Consider the following 12,859-nt stretch of genomic DNA (forward strand, 5'->3'; position numbering starts at 1 on the left):
TCATGATTTGACCGAGGTATTCAATTTTGGCTGTATTTATTATGATTAGCGACTATTTTCCTTTTTGCACTCTTAATAAACCGTCCTTGTTAGTAACGTGGTCGGTATATAACGTGGACGATAAAGCCACATGTAGAAAGCCTCAATTTTCTTGCAGGTACCGTCTGTGAGAGTCCACGACTCAACTCTGTACAACAGTTTAATAAAGATATAACATCCTAGTAACCTGATTTTTATGGGCACTGATAAATCATGGCATTTGAATAGCTTAGCCATTTTTTGAAATGCAGATCTTGCTTGCTCTATCCTACATTTTATTTCTAGGGAATGGTCCCAATCTTCATTGATGTTCGTACCAAGGTAGGTGTATGTTTTTACTCTTTCTATTGATTGACCATTCACACTGATTCTTTCAACTTGCTGTTCCTCCTTAGAGATCATCATACATTTTGTTTTCTTAATGTTCGGTGAAAGTCCATATCTCTGACTCACTTCTGTGATTCTATTAATTAATTCCTGGAAGGCTTCATAACTGTCAGCGAATACCACGTGTCATCCACGTATCTCTATGTTATCGATACGCTCTCCGTTAATTCGAATTCTGGTTTCAAGATCCTCTACTGCTTCTTGAAAGATTTCCTCAGAGTATATGTTGAACAGCAATGGTGATAGTATACATCCCTGTCGGACTCCACGTTTGATTTTGATATCATCGGATTCTCCTGGCTCTGTATGGATAGACGATGTTTGATTCCAGTAAAGAATGCTAATAATTCTTAGATCACGGGTGGTTATTCTAATATTTGTTAATATCTCCATTAGCTTGTCGTGTTTTATTGAACGCTTTATGAAGCATGCATAAATATCGCAATAAACATCTCTACATCATTGAAATAGCACTTGTATGATAAGGAAAACTTCTCTCGTAAAGATAGTGCAAACACTCCTGACCATGGAGTTGCGCGAAGGCGGAGTCAAAATTCACGTAAAGGCAGAAAGGTTATATTGTAAGTGGAATTATACTAACCAAACTGAAACGTTCTATCTTCGACGTTGCATAGTACAGTGCGTTTCGCGTGGAAGTGGAGACTAAACCAAATTTCGTCTACTGCGCCGTGGTCAGGAGAGTTTGCACCATCTCTACCCACTGCGTTCCGAAAACCAAACTGTGTACAGCTAATTTTTTCTTCGCATAGTCTATTTATATCCTTTTATGTATGATTTTTAGAAATAACTTTAAAATGTGGCCTGACTGATGGTCCGGAAATCATTCCAGGATACGGATTTCCCAGGGGGGGGGGGGGGTTGGGAGTTAACCCCGACCCTATTCCGACAGTGCTACTCACACATTTTAAGGACTCAAAATGGAGGTAACATCATAAAAAAAATTTCGGTGACCAACCAAAACCCCCCCAGAGGCAAATTCTAGGTGCGCTACTGTTTGGTAGAGCAATAAACGTTGACTTCAGCCATGATCTTGGTATTACTGCGCTTAAATATTATGTCATTGAATATTTTTGCTAGTCATTGAGTACCGTCGGTGTTAAATAGCTTTATGAGTTCAGCATATGCATTGTCAGGTCCATCCAAGGAGCTTTGCCATCTTTTAGTTGTGATATTGATTTTCCACTTCATCTGATGTGATTGGTAAGTGGTCATTACATGTTGATTATCATCAAAGAGTTCTTGTATGTATTTGATCCATATGCATATTTCTTGATTTTTATCTTGCAGTTTGCTAGCTGTGTTGGATTTTTGAAGACCAGCTGCTTGTTTTACCTTTTTATGCATATGAAATGTAGGTGTTTTTGTTCCAACATGTTTGTTTTTTCTTTGATTTTATTCTTTCTTCCATGAGTTGCAGTATATTGCCATTCATCCAACTTTTCCTATTCTCTTTATTTTCTATTGGATGTTCTTCTCTGATCTTGTTATTATTATTATTATTATACATAAGCGAGGGCAGAGGAACAAGTCCCTATTATGCCCAAAAACAAAGAAATTTCATTAATAACCTACTAGTAAATAACAAAATTACAAAAAAAAAAAGAAATAAAATTACAATTTTTGCATGTGAAAATGCTAAAGAGAGAGTTTCGGAAGATTCTTTGTCAGAAGAGCATAAAGTCTAGTTGGGTTTTTGAAGTAGAGGAATAGAAACTTTAGACGTCATGGAGGAACGTATGTATTTGTAGACTTTTTTAATGTTACCACTTTTTAATGTCCTAAGGTTAATTTTCCCAAGAGACACCTGGTTCGAAACAATACAAAATTAAATTTCTATTACTTTTGTATTAACGTACACAAATGTGACTTTAAAGTTTTATTTAATTCAGTTTGCTTCGGTGGTACAATTCGACTGACCATATCTACCTAACCCAAATATTAATATTACTATATTCAATATTACGATATATTCCCAGACGAAAAAGTCATAAAATTTAATTGATTTCACCAGCCCTCGGCTAGATATTAGGGAATTATTTAAATAAACATATTAAATAGTTACTCGACACAACCCAATAACTGACACATTTTATTAATGCAAAAATTGTTTAATTAGTTGTGAAATATTTATTAAAAACTATAGAATCGGAATATTTCAAAAACTTGGGAACTTTAAATTCTCCCCGTTCGTTTGCCTTTAGTGGCGTCTCAATTTTACTTTAATGTCCTTAATGGTATACCATAAAGAATCTTCTTTCGTAGGCCACTTCCGTGTACCGGCATAACTTCTTCTCATCGCCATCACCAAAAAAGCAGTATCTTCTATAATGATTTTAATTAGGCCTGGATAGTAGTCCTCCTCTTATTGGTCAACAACATAGTCTCCAATAGTCTGATTGTTTGGTTCAACATGGATGGAAGACTCGGTCGATTGAAAATAAAGTACTTCTTCATATTCTTCTATAACTTCTATGCTTGAATCTGAAGAGGATGCTGATAGATTTCTCTCCTTTGCACGTTTCAATTTTTCTTGGGTTGCTTTTTGTTTTTTCTTCTCCTCTCGTTTGGATTTTCTTTCTTCTTTGGCCTTTGTTCTGTTTTTCTTTTCTTGATTGATATGCCTTCCATTTTGAAGATGATGCCACGGCTGGTAATTTTTCCTTCGATTTTCTCTTTTTGTCTTTTGGATCTGATTTCGGCCAAAACAAACAGTCCTTGAGGAAATAACTGATCTTCCATATTTTTCTTTTGGAATCCAGATTGCAGTTCTACTGGTTTAGGGTTTGATTTAGAGGATAATTCAACTTCCATATTTTTCTTTTGGGGTACAGATTGCTGATCTGCTGGTTTCTTTTCGGTTGCAATGTCCATTCGTCTTTTTTACCAACATTCCAATCTACAGAAACATTTTTCAAACAGTCTAATGTATCTTTTTCAATAAATTTTTTAAAGTAAACTAATTTGTTATGTGTCTTAGATCCTGATGCTAAAACTTTAACATCTTGGGTTGACTGAATTGTTTTAAAATATTTATCATAACTGATAGCATTTGGGTCAAATGGGTGAATTCCGTTGCTCTAAAGCCGTTGGTAAGTATTTCAATAGTAACTGAAGCTTTAATTGCCTGCTCGAGAACCGGAGCAATATCTTCCTTTCTTATCTTACAGCCATTATTGGTTAATCTTCACCTTTGAACCTTTCCATCTTTCCAAAAACCTTTTTATGTCCGGAAAACCGCAACATCCATGGGTTGACACATTTGAATGGAGTTGGGACAGAGAGCCCCTAATATAATTCCATTTTCCGAGCAAAAATTACTAAGTGGCAAAGTTAAGTGGCTGGAATGACCATCTACAAAGAAAATTATAGGCAGACTGATTGCATTTTCTTTAAACAAGGCATAAACACATTGGTTACATATTCATAGAAAGTAGCCCGAATCTTCCATCCACTTTCACTTTTTCCTATTGACCAATCTAATGGAATTTTATTGGTGACAGTATTTGCTCCTTTTTTACTAAAACTTTAGTACCATGTGGTGATAAAAGAATGTCGATTCTTCAGCTTTAAAAATTCTTGTCGGATCTTCCAGAATTGACATAAAATTATTTTCTTTAAAGGTAAACTTTTACTTCCTTAACCCTTAATAAGACATGGGATATAAGGAGAATTAATTTGTTTGTTTATATACTTTTGGTATCTAAAGGAGGTAAATAAAACATATATTTGTTGAAATATAAAATAATTTGAAAAAGTAATAAAAAAATAGTGGTGGGAACTATTTTCCCGTTGTTCTTTAAAAAAATTTTGTAGGTGGAAAATTAATTACCCTTATACAGTTTGTGAAACAATTTATTAATTCAAAAATACAAAAATGCATATATGGGTGACAAAACTAATTTAGGTCTCAACTACAGCAGTGTGGAATGATTTAAAACATTGTTTTGGGCATAAAGCTACTTGACAATAACTACATATAATGTTCGTTCGTTTTTCTTCTTTTTTTGTTGAGCAAAATCTGCATCTTGTATAATTTTTTTGAACATCTGGTAAATGTGGTCCTACATTTCTCAGCCGAATTTCGTCTGGAACACCAAAGTTGCCCGTTTTTTTATTTTTAAATATCACAGGTCGAGATGCCTTTACTGTAAAGTCACCTATGAGAGCTCTTCCAAGGCGAAGCCTAAAATCCTTGTGAGAAGTATTTTTTTGATCATGAATTCTTGTGTACATAATATATGCATTAATTACACTTGCATCTAAAAGAAAGAAGAACAATCTCATCCACGATTTTCTAGACTTCCTGCTTATGGGATATGATGCCCTAAAGTGGTCATAGTGATCAACTCCTCCCATGTTTAGTGTATAATCTGCAATAACTTTTGGGCACATTATATCTTTCTTTGTGCCATCTCTTTGTGTACGTTTTATCATGGTTACTTCATGTGGTTGATTAGCAGTTGTAATAACCGTGACTTCTTTGGTATCCAACCACTTTATTGCTGTTATAGGGCCACTGCTCAAACAATAGAATTCATTCTTTCGAAGTTTTTCATTTTTGGTTTGCTTTTTCCTCATGAAATCGGGCAAACCTTTGCGATTAGGTCTAACTGTACCTATAGCATACAGCTCTTTAGCATATAAATCTTCCAACAGTTTGCAACTCGTAAAAAAGTTATCAAAAACAACCAAAGATTTGTGTGGTATATCTTGGCATAATTCAGTTACAACCTTGTATCCCAAGCCATCATTTTCAATGCCTTCAGTTTTTCCAGTATAGATAATAAACTGGTACAGATACCCAGTAATAGCATCACACTTTGCCCAAATTTTATAACCACGCTTAATCGGCTTCTTGGGCATATACTGTTTGATAGAACTACGTCCTTTAAATTTCACCATACATTCATCAATAGAAAATCGACTTCCAGGTTTGGCTTGTTCTTTGAAAACTTCATTTAGTCTATCTATAAATGGTCTTATCTTATACAGTATATCAAAGTTAGGTGAACCTCTCTCTGCAGCTGCTGAATTGTCATTTAGATGGATATTTTCTATTAATTTTTTGAACCTGGTTATTGTAAAAGCTTTGGAGATAACAGGATTATTATAAAAAGGATCACTTGACCAATATAAATCTTTGTCTGGTACAGGGTGCAGTCCCATTAAAATAAAAACACCTAGCAATGCCCTTATTTCTTCTTGGCTAGTGTTTTTGTAATTTTTGCTGTCTTTTTGTACAGCATATAAATTCGTTTGAGCAACAATTTGTTCTATTAGATCACAAGGGAAGAAATTCTCAAAATAAAATATTGGTTGACTTTTATGGGTGAATTGAACATTTGACTGTAACACAGGCTCAAATTTTGGTATTCCTGGAACATCTGTTTCAGAGGTCCATTGTCCAGTAAAATTAGTTAGCGTAACCACTGGACTCTGTTCTACCAAAACACTTTGATTTTCTTGTGGGTCATTCTCAGATGTTCTTTCAGTTGTGGAATTTACATCAACGGTTGTAGAAGGAACAATTTCATCAGATTCACCAAGCAATTGCCCAATTCTGCTATCAATAACATCTCCATCGGACTTACCGCAAACAGAAGTAGATGGGGATGGTATAAAAATGTCATCATCATCATCAGTGTCGAGATCAACATCAGACCAATCTTCTTCTAAGGCAGCAAGGAGTTCACGTTCTGATAATCCCCTTCTTGAATTCATAATCCTAAAATATAACAGAAATTTTAATGTTTCTGGTGCATGACTTTTGCGTTTTTTTTTATGGAATTGGATAAGGGGAATAATTTTCCCACCAACTTCAAAGACAAAAATAACTATCTTTTCATAAATTTGTATAACAAATTACAATGTATTTAGCTTGACCAAACAATATATATATATATATATATATATATATATATATATATATATATATATATATATATATATATATATATATATATATATATATATATATATATATATATCAATAATACAATAACTTTGTACTTACCAGAATTTTTGGAGCCGATTCACTAAATAATTTGCAAAATTGTAACAAAAATCAACTTTTAGCGGCAAGAAATATCATAACCTATGAAAATCTAGTTGTCGATTGTCAACTAAAAATCAGATCCATGGAATAACTGTCAGAATAGTTGGTGTATTTATCCATGAAATGAATACGTAATATCACAAAATTCAACATTCTGTGTATTGACAGCGACAATCGAAATTTGGCGGCAAAGTAAAGTGGGAAATATGTTCCCGTTATCTTATTAAGGGTTAAACCAATTTCTGATTTTGCTCTCTGTAACAGCTGTACGTCCAGAAGTCAAATTTTGTGAGATTCGGTTACTAAGTTGTGGATGTCGTTTAAGAAAAGATAAATACCACTTTTTTCCTGGTCACCCATTGACAAAATTAGTTGACCTTTTAGTGTATTTGTAAATCATCTCGATGGAATTGATAAGTTGCAGCTTAGTTGCTGGAAAACCCCTATCAGCAATATGTAAAAGTCATTGTACTAGAGATTCTTCTTCAAAAGATGTTGGATTTGTTCGTGGACCTTTTCTACATTCTCTATGGTATTTTCCTGTTTTTTATATAGCAAGTATCGGAAACTGTTTACTAACTCTAGAGTAAGGCAGCACGTAGGGTTTTTTGGGAATAAGTAGAAGTTTTAGTTCTTCTTACAGTAGCCATTTTGAATCTGAAAAGAAGTTCTAGTTAACTTTCCAACCTAAAAGTCTTAAAATGTATATTTCATTGGATCCAATATCTGACGTTTTGGAACCAGTACCATTTATTGGAGCAAGACCCTGAATTCAAAAACCGACAATATATAGTACCCCAGTTCTAGTCTTAAATTTATGAAAATTATGCTCTAAAACTATTTACTTCTATGTGCCTAATTGTATATTAGAATTGACATTCATTAGACTTACTAAGAATATTTAATTTTCACTCGTTAACGACGAAAATCTTAATCACTATTCTTAATACATTCAGCAAGCCAAGACAACAAAATTTTCTTTCGTTCAACATCAGGATAATGAAAAATATGGCGTACTTGACATATATCTCACAGAAAGCAGGTACATCAACCACGTGTTTAAAACGACTAAAGGAAGTAATCCGTGGTTTGGCGTTGTCAAAAGCTTGTTTTCTCTCTAGACCTCTGCGAACTCTGTTTCTCTCGAGAATCAGCTGCAATATTCTACATTTAATTCCTTTCAATATATGATCCAAATAAAATATTTTCCTATATTTTTTAGTAATTCTCTTTAATTGTCAATAATTCTCAATACTTCATTGTTAGTTATGTTAATCGTCCAAGAAATTTTTAACATTCGTTTATATATCAACATTTCCAATACTTAATTCGTATAATTGTCGATACTTTTAGCTTTCATGCTCCTATTTCATATAACAGCACAGAACAAACATATCACTTGATTATTCTTTGTCTTAGTTCTAAGTTGAAATGATTATTACTACTGAAACCAAGACCGGTAATAGTGGATACGGAGATAAAGATGAGGCGGAAAGCAAAGCAAGTAGGACACCAGAAAGTAAAGTAGTGGAAGTTAAAGGACAAGGATTTGACCATAGCCTTTAAGAGTATAGTGCTGGAAGAGCTTGAGGAAAAAGATACGGTAAATGACTGGTAGAAAGCCAACAGTAAAGTTGTGGTGCTAGTGGAAGAGGAAGTTCTAGGAAAAACATCTGGTAAAGGACCTCCTAGAGACAAAGAAACTTGGTGGTGGAACGATGAGGTGCAACAGAAGGTTAGATAGAAAAAGAGGTTAGAAAGAGGTATGACAGGTCTAAAAGAGAGGAAGATAAGGATTTATACAAGGTTCCAAAGAGGGAAGCAAAGCGCGCTGTAGCTACTGCTAAGGAAAGATCGTCTGCACAGCTATATGCAGAGTTGGAAACATCCGAAGGGATGAAAAGGTTATACAGCTTTGCTAAAGCAAGCAGATTAAGATTGCGGATGGAAGAATATTAAAAAATCAATAAAATACTTTAATATTTTGTTTTGCAAATAATTTAGTGTAGGTACTAATTGCTATTATTGAAAAATGTACGTTGGGACATGAGTCCCAATAGAATTTTAATATGGGACGTATTTATTCCTCTTGAATCATACTCTGTATTTTATTACAGAAAAAGAAAATTTGATTAACATGAATTACAATATTTGGCTGATAATTTATGGAATGAATCGGATGATGAAAAGATCCCTTTCAGGACAGCGGTTCAGAATACGTGCCATCCTCTGGCAGTTCTTCTAATTTGAATTCCAATGATAAATGTTTATATGATGATGATAAAAAAGGTGAGACTAATTTCGAAGTTGAAGACCCCGAAGAGTTGCCCCAAGAACAACCTGGTCATATTCCTACAGCTTCTTAACAGTGATGTTAAAAGAACAAAACAAACCTAGTGTTGAACCTACCGATCCCTCTGAAATAATGGTTTCAGAGAAATAATCAGTTCTCAAGCAATATCGACTTCTAAAACCTATAAAAAGAGGTATTACAATCTGGCAAAGGTGTGACAGGTTGACTGATTACGTTTATGATCTGAATATATATGCTGAAAAATAAATTCAAAATACCGACGGAACTTTGGGTGAAAGAGTGGTTACCAAACTATGTCAACGTATTAGAAGTCCAGAAGTATCTATATGCTTTGATCGTTTTTTTGCTTCAGTGAACCTAATGAAGAATTTACAGTATGCAGCAGTTGGTACCTGTATGAGCAACAGAAGACAGCTACCAGAATTTAGTAAAAAACTGCAAGTAAGTGGTGACTTAGAAATGCATTGCCATAATTCGGTTTTTTTCTTATTTAAACACAAAACCACATCCACCACGCAGGGTTATTAGTGGATAATTCGGGTTTGTTAGCCATAAAATGGAAGGATACTAAAGAAGTGGTTGTAATTAGTAATTGTCACACAGCTGAAATTGGTTTAGTCGAAAGAAAAAGAAAGATGGGATTTCATTAAGAGAGAAAGCCAACATATGGTTCTATTAGCTTAAGTTTTAGTAGTCTACGCCAAAGACCGCGGCCAAATTTGTATTCACCAAATCTGTAGTCCCTGTTTTATATGTAGTATTACAAAGTAATTTAAAATAGTATAAAATTGTCACAGAAAACAGAAAACAGTCAGAGCTTACTCAATCAATTTTATTATCATAATTAGGGAGCAGGATTTTTCATTATTCCCACACTCAAAACTATAAATTCACCTGGTCTAAAAATATTAAAACTGTACATCCAAGTTAATCATATAGTATGCATGACTAACCAAATCGTTACGTGTTTGTTGGACTAACATTAGGCAACCAACATTAGTCATGAGTAAAGCAATTTGCATTAACACATGGGCAATTTCATTGACAAATTAGCATAATAATTATTTATTTTAGATACCAATCATATCTAAAATAATTTAAGATTAAACATTATACCTATTGATTTGAATACTTTTTGACGTATGAGTTAAAGGCATCAATTATTCTTTACTTAGAATTTGAATCTGCTCCTGTAGCTGCGACTTTTTCTTCTTCTTCTTGTGCTTAGCCATATGTTAGCGGTTGTCTGTACTTACTCTTCAATATTGTTCTGAAGCTATTTTCTTGTGGCATGTTAAAGAACTTACTATTTAAATGGGAATAAGCCACAATTAAGAACGATTTCCGAAGTGGAAATTGAAACGTCAATAAACTTACTTGAACCTTTAATTGTGGCATATTCCCATTTAAATAGTAATTACTCTTCAAATTATTTGTAGGGTAACATTTTCTGTCCTTGAAATATGGTGGCTACGTTTTTCAGTCTATTATGTTTCTCAGCCAGGACTGTCGTTTTCTTCCTGGGCTTCGGTGCCCCTGTACCTTTCATTGCAAAATTACTTTGGGAATATACCTAATATTCTAAGGTCTTCTTCATAACTGTCTTCTTCAGCGCAGTCTCATTTTTCGTTGATCATGTGGCCCAGATATTTAAATCGTGATAATCACTCTATAGTATTTCCGTGGATTGTCAAGATGGTTTTGTCTATGGACTGTCCACCTAGTACCATAAATTTGGTCTTAGTGACGTTGATCCAAACCGTTTACCCATTGCGCCAACACTTTTTTTAACTTCCTTTATTTATTACAATCTGTTATCAATATAACAATAAACAATATGTTTGAAAAACAGAAAAAGTGAGGCAGTAGGAAGTGGTTTCCTACGTGGAACCTATGTTTAGTTTACATTACGAAATTTTTAACTTATATACAAACAACTATTAACAATATAAACAAATTTCTATGTAGTTCCTAGCGGTGGAGAGATCCCGGTCGTAGGATTGTCTTATATGGAAGACGTTTGTTTTGGATACTTAAACCTGACTTCTGATTCATAAACCAGTACAATTTTTTGTAAAGCATGCCTAGTTGTAGTCGTTTGGACCATATATGTGTTCCTCAATTTAGGTGATTGTCTATGTGGAACCTAGATATTTGACATCGTTCCTAGTAGGTAGTAATTTTCGGTTTATAAATACCTGAGGGCAGTTCTTTCTTTTTAATGTGAAAGTTAGTTGATTTTCTAATTGGGTTAAATGGTCTTACAAATTTCTGAATGCTAATCTTGGATTCACATGAGTGGCCATTATGACGGTATCATCTGCATACGTAGCAATGGTAGTAATATTTGTGGTAGGGATGTCAGCTGTGTACAGTAAATATAGTATTGGACCAAGTAGATTACCTTAAGGGACTCCTGCCGAGATCGGATATAGGGGAGTGCAAGCTTCGCCATGATCAATTAAGAAGGATCTATCTGTTATATATGACTGTAGAATTTTGGCTATGGAATGAGGTAGCTGTGATTTGATTTTGGAAATTAGACGATCATACCAGACTTTGTTAAATGCCTGCGAGACATCTAAGAAGGCAGCTGTACTTGTTTTCAAGGGCATATCTAACTGTTCTGACTACTCTATGTATTTGCTCGATGGTACCACGTTTTTGCCTGAAGCTAAATTTGGTAGTTTGGTATTAATAAATTTTCCAAGATAATATATTCTATTCTAATCATAAGGATCTTTTCAAAAAGCTTTGCGAGAGTTGGTAGATAACTTGTTGGACGGTATGATGAGACCTCATCCTGGGTCTCATCATAGCGTCAATTGCACGATTCTGCGTTCTTCATATTTCAAGTATATTCGAGCATGACTTTCAGTGAATAGCTTACAAGACTAGTCTATAGTCACCACAATATTTGGGATATAACTTTTTCTGAATTTATACAAAGGTTGATTATAACCAATCCGTTAAAATTTTTTCTGAATCATATATTCGGTTAAGCAAATACGTGAGATGCTTTAATATTCAAATGAGGAGCTTTTTTACAAAACTGCATAAATCCACTTTTCAAAAATTTTCAGTAGACGTAAAAACGTGCTGCAGCAGTTGTACTAAAATTTTCGAAATTTCAGAGAACGTAATCAATTTAGGTTAGATTTAGAGAAATAAAACGTTAATTAACATTATTTTTATTGATTTGCATTAACAAAATATAGCCATGTGTCTGTTGGAGATATCGCGTTTTGTAAAAAAAGATGGGAGATATTAACTTTTGTCAAACTAACAATATCTTAGAAATAAAAAATATTAAACGGTACCCACTAAAAAAAATGAGGACTACAAAAAATTTAGATGTGAATATTTTTTGGCTCATCCTATAAGCAATCACACTCGTCATCATGGTGGGTTTCTGGATCTGGATCACTAGTAACTTTTTGCTGAAGAGCATTAATATCTCTTTCCAATTTTATACAAAGTGGGTTTGCCATAAATGAAGGACATCTTTCTCTTTTCTCTTCACGGAATGAGATAGTGGGATTTGGGGAAAAGCGTGAAGAAAATCATTTTTATTTCAAGGCTTTTGATATCGTATATCACCCAGTCTTGTCCCAGTTTCTGTACAGAGCCAAACTCCTCGTAAATAGAAGCATACGAGATGACGGTATCAGTTTTTTCCAAGCGCTTCTCCACACTGACAAAAGCTACATCAGCTGGAAGAAAACTGTGGCCACGAGTCGGAAAGGTTACATAAATTTTCTGTACATTCTCTGGAGCCTCATTTTTAAGCAAATGGCACAAAACATGAACAATATGAGCACTTTTATTTTAGCCAGCGCAACCATCACAAAACAACGATACTGCAGAAAAATACGAAAAATCTTGGCGTCTTAAATGATGGATGAGTGCAGATCCGATTTCATTTGCTCCTCTGCTTCCCTGCGTTTCATTCCACGTATAAAATATTGGTGCCTTCGAGTCAATAGGCCCACAGCAAAATGCATAGAATGCAATTTTTCGACGATAAAAGGCATCGCCGATTG

This window comes from Diabrotica undecimpunctata, chromosome 10 (genome assembly GCF_040954645.1).
Source record: "Diabrotica undecimpunctata isolate CICGRU chromosome 10, icDiaUnde3, whole genome shotgun sequence".
In the NCBI taxonomy this organism is placed as follows: domain Eukaryota; kingdom Metazoa; phylum Arthropoda; class Insecta; order Coleoptera; family Chrysomelidae; genus Diabrotica; species Diabrotica undecimpunctata.